Genomic DNA, 5,311 nt, shown 5'->3' on the forward strand with positions numbered 1-5,311 from the left:
GAGTGCCTATGATCTCGGACAAATGAAACTAATAATAATAAAAAACAGCACATTACAGCTGAAGATGTGTAAAGCAGCAGTGTAATGGGATTAGGGAACCTGGGAAGAGGACTCATATTGCCCTATCCAAGAGACTCTGGACTGAGAAGAAAAAGACCCAAGCCAGCGTTTGGGGTGGATACCAGAAGTCTGCAGAGGAGACCGAAAGGAGAAGCCAGCGGGGCAGAGGGAAAGCCCAGGAAGCATTTCAGGCTGGGTCTGCTGCCCTGGACAGTGTCTGGTGCAGTGTTCAGCACTGACTCCAGGACTTCGGACCTGGGGCTGAGTGGATGGTGCTTTGCGCGCTTCACCAAGATGGGAAGATGGGAGCTCAGGAGGGGTTGTGGGATGGGTTGGGTTGTTGAGACTTTAATTTTATCTGTTAGACAAGGACATGATATTTCATGTCTCATTCTTTTATTGCTGCTACTTTTTATTTCATAATCATAAACTTAACTTTGTAGTTCAGCTAGATTTGGAGGGGAATAGGAAAATATAGAACCCAAAGAACTGCAGCGCGAGCACAGGTTACAGGACACAGCGAGCAGATGGGGTGGAGGTTGCTCTCTTGAGCTACGGAAGGAAAGGTCTGGTGGCTGAGAGAAAACACAAGTCACATTCATTAAGTTATCCACAGTCAGCAGTGGGGATCTTCTTGCTGATCTTGCCATTCTTGGACCCACAGTGCTCCATGACTTCCACAATATTCATGCGCTCTTTCGCCTTGCAAAAGACTACGTGCTTCCCATCCCACCACTCAGTCGTGGCAGTGCAGATGAACAACTGAGAGTCATTTGTGTGGGGCCCAGGTTTGCCATGGAGAAGATGTCAGAACCTGTATGTTTCAGGATGAAGTTTTATCATCGAATATCTCCCCATAGATGGACTTGCAGCCAGTACCGCTATGGTGTGTGAACAACCTGATGCATAAACCCTGGAATCATTCTGTGAACGCAACAACCCTTATAACGAAATCATATATTTATTTATTTATTTTAAACTGGGCTAAGTGGCTTTATTAGAGAAAGCCAGAGTTACGAAGGACTTAAGAGTTGGCATTGGGGCCCTTCTTCTTGCCAAATGTGGGCACAATGTTGACGAAGTGCCAGTTGTACTGCATTTACCTCTTGGCCCGGCCTGCCGCCTTCTTCTTCTTCTCCTGTTTGGCCACCTTGGGAGTCTGACCTCTCACTTTCCCAGCACGGGCCAGGGAACCATGAACTTGACCTCCAAGCATGCAGCCGGCTACTTCCAGAGTAGTCAAGGCCTCCACCCCACACTGGCCCAGTGTCGCTTCATCCTCCAGGGGCGTGCCTGCCAGGAGTATGACCTGACCTTCAGGGTGATGCCCTCCAGTGAGGATACATGAGTCTTGATCTGGGTGACCATATCCTGGCCGATCACCTCGAGGGTATGTAGCTTCTGGGCGTGAATGAAAAGCTGCATGTTGGCGACTGACCCGCAGTCCCGGCTGCCGCTACCATGAACATGGAGTTGGGAAACCAAATCCTTTTTCTCCATGCTCAAAGCACGAAAGTTGCCTGCTGTCTTTGGAACTTTACAAACAATTGGAAGGAGGCGTGGCCCGAGGGCTTGCTGTGATGTTGACCGTGGCTGATGGCGAGTGACTCAGGTGGTGGCATCTGCAAAGCCTATACGTCATTTGAAAAGTTTCTTAAATTGCAATGAAGTCACCCCAAAAGAATCATTTCCTATACAGAGATGCGAATGCTGTTAATAAACGAGAGAGTTGTTTCATTCTTCTCTTTAGGCTTTATTTGAAATCACAGGAGCAAACCTGTATGTTTTGATTCCTTATCATTTCATTTGGCTTTAGGTCTCAGTACGACTCAGAGAACGTAGGAGCCCTACTCTGTGTTAAGCAGAGATGGCAGACTGTACTCCCTGCCCTTGAGGAATTGGCAGTAGGACAGGGACATGAGATGTGCTCTGAAAGTCCTGTCACACGGAGAAAGGGGAGTGGGAGAGGCACTCTGCTGTGGCCTCCACAGATGGCTTCACAAAGGCCTTGATTACAAACTTCAGCTGCTGAGCAAGGTTTGCTGATACACACCAAGGGCGAGGCTGCCGAGCTAGACAGGTTTCTAGAAAGCAACATGCCATAGTTTGGCAGCACGCGGGTGAGGTGAGACAAATCTAGAAAGGCTGCCAAGGTTAAAGCCAGCCAGGTGGAGTGGTGAAGTTGGCTCCCACGTGGCTGACTGCATAGCTCAAATCCTGGACCCTGCGGCTTGGAAACCATGCTAGGCGCAGTTGTGTGCATGTCCAAAATCCTGAGAAGATGGAGGAGAAGGGATTATGGTGCGGTCATCCCCTTGAGGGATGCTTTCTCACTTTCTCTCTCTCCCTCTCTGTCTCTCTCCAGTAAGTGCATAGGCACTAAAACAAGCTAAAAAGAGGAAAAAGTTTAAAAAATAAAGAATTTTTTAAAAGGCTGCAAAGGCAGGTATAGAGCTTGGCACGGCAGGCTGAGGAGCAGGAACTGCAAACGTGGCATTAGCATGAGGGCTAGCCCAGCATTTTGTTGTTAGGTAGATTGTCCACAGCATTTGCTGAGTAACCCTCAGATCAGTTCCTTATTCAGTTCTTCTCTGACGGAAGCTTGACCCTGACAGCGGTGAGCGTAGGTGAGAGGAAGTGAACACCACAGACACTGCCTGAAGACAGAATCTTCAGGGTGTGTTCAGCTCATCGTTGGCCCCAATGATTCGTTCTCAACAATAATCTTTTTGGCTTTAAAATATATTACATGGGGGGGGGCCGGTAGGTGTTATGGTGCGGTCATCCCCTTGAGGGATGCTTTCTCACTTTCTCTCTCTCCCTCTCTGTCTCTCTCCAGTAAGTGCATAGGCACTAAAACAAGCTAAAAAGAGGAAAAAGTTTAAAAAATAAAGAATTTTTTAAAAGGCTGCAAAGGCAGGTATAGAGCTTGGCACGGCAGGCTGAGGAGCAGGAACTGCAAACGTGGCATTAGCATGAGGGCTAGCCCAGCATTTTGTTGTTAGGTAGATTGTCCACAGCATTTGCTGAGTAACCCTCAGATCAGTTCCTTATTCAGTTCTTCTCTGACGGAAGCTTGACCCTGACAGCGGTGAGCGTAGGTGAGAGGAAGTGAACACCACAGACACTGCCTGAAGACAGAATCTTCAGGGTGTGTTCAGCTCATCGTTGGCCCCAATGATTCGTTCTCAACAATAATCTTTTTGGCTTTAAAATATATTACATGGGGGGGGGCCGGTAGGTGGCGTGGTGATTGAGAAGCTGGATTCCCACATGACTGACTTTAGTTCAAGTCCTGGATCTGGGGGCTTACTTTCTCACTGTCTCCTTCTCTCTCCCTCTCTCTCTTTCTCTGTGTCTCTCTCTCTGGCGAGTGCATGTGCCCTGTAGCAAATTAAAATAATAATAATAATGATAAAATAAAACAATTCTTTTTTTTTTTTTTTTTTTTAGGGGATAGGGCATGTGCACTTGCCGGAAAGACAGAGAGAGACAGAGAGACAGAAAGCAAGAAATCACTCCCCAGAGGGGATGGCCATGCCGCAATCCCTTCTCCTCCATTCTCCTCTTGGGATCTTGGGCATGCACGCACACGTGCCTGGCGTGAGTTTAAGTCACCGGGTCCGGGACTCGAACCATGGTCGACTACATGGGAGTACAATGACATAGCCATTACACTAACTGCTGGTCCCAAAATAAAATAACTCTTTTTAAAAAATATATGTATTACATGGATGGGACCAGCAGATGGCATAATGGATATGTTGCTGGATTCTCATGTTGATCAAGGTTTGAGTCCCAGACTCTGCAGCTTAAAATTCATGCCAGGCATGTGTGTGGTGTGCCCAAGATCCCTAGAAGAGAATGGAAGAGAAGGGATTGTGGTGTGGCCATCCCCTCTGGGGTGTGTTTTTTTGCCTCTCTGATGTGCACGTCGATGTGCCCTATAGCAAAAAATCTCTCAAATACACATATACACATATGTATATGTATATAAGACATGGAACCATTTTAAAATGAGTGTTTCAGCAATATTTAAAAATTCTGAGTTTTACTAATGGATGACTCACATAGAAAAAAAATTTGGACCAGCTACAGTGATGCAGTGATAATGTGTCATTCTGTGATGGTGCATCTGTGTGGAAGATCGGGAGTTCAGTTCCTGGGTCGATCTGTACCTACAGGGTACGTGTGTGTTCTGTGATCTTGGCTGGCTGGGAAGGCTGGCGATGGGGGTGGGAGGATCAGGGCACGAGACCCTGTTGAGGGTGCTCATCTTTTTCTCTGTTACTGTCATCTCTCATGAAATAAATAAACTTAAATGAATTCTCATTAGATTAGCTCTTATTTTCTTTTTGATTTTTTTGCATTGTAGTTTTATATTTTGCCCAGTTTATACTTTTTCTTTCTTTTTTAAACTTTATGTATTTCTCCCATGAGAGAGAGGGAGAGAGTTTCCCCCAAACAGTGTTTTGATGGTGTGATCTACCCCCAGCTTTAACCAGCCCAGATCAATCAAGCCTGGATCATGGGCATGTGTGTTGCCTAGCATACTCAAGGAGGTCTCTGGATTTGAACCTGGAACCTTTCCTTGTATGTCAGCCTTGCACAGTGTTGCATTTTATTGCTGCAGCACTGTCCAGCCCTGAGTTAATTTTCCTTTATATTTTCAGTTCCCGAACTCTTAGGTTCTCACGTTTGATGATTTCCTCCAAAATTTTTATTAAAAAGCATTCTTTCATGTTACTTGTACGTTTGAAATAATAGCTCAGGGACTGGCAGGTGGCTTGGTGGTTAGGGTGCTGGACTTCCACATGGCTGATCACAGTTCGAGTCTTGGACCTGGTGGCTTGCTTTCTCACTTTCATTCTCTCTCTCTCTGTGTCACTCTCTGGTCAAATTAAAAAAAAAAAGTAAAATAAAATAAAATAATTTAAAAAATAATAAAAAAATTGGGACTAGTAGGTGGCATGATGGTTAAGGAGGTGGACACTCCCACATGGTCAACCACGGTTTGAGTCCTGGACCTGGTGGCTCGCTTTCTCACTTTCCCTCTCTCTCTCTGTCTCTATGTCTCTCTCTGGTCAAATTTTAAAAAATAAATAGGAAATAAGTATAAAAATTAAAAAAGTAACAGCAGCTTTTTGTGCCTATTTCTGGTGGGTGAACAAACATGGAAGGAGATTTATTTATTTATTTATTTATTTTTGAGAGGCTTTCGCTATAGGGCGCGTGCACTCGCCAGACAGAC

At 45.7% G+C, this 5,311-nt stretch overlaps 1 pseudogene; it reads right to left on the minus strand.

Annotated features, from left to right (window-relative positions):
- Positions 1–1,037: 1,037 nt before the first annotated feature.
- LOC102488685 (ubiquitin-like protein FUBI pseudogene) lies at positions 1,038–1,491 on the minus strand (annotated as a pseudogene).
- Positions 1,492–5,311: the final 3,820 nt, after the last annotated feature.

The sequence above is a fragment of the Tupaia chinensis genome, unplaced genomic scaffold (assembly GCF_000334495.1).
Source record: "Tupaia chinensis unplaced genomic scaffold, TupChi_1.0 Scaffold145396_1, whole genome shotgun sequence".
NCBI lineage: Eukaryota > Metazoa > Chordata > Mammalia > Scandentia > Tupaiidae > Tupaia > Tupaia belangeri.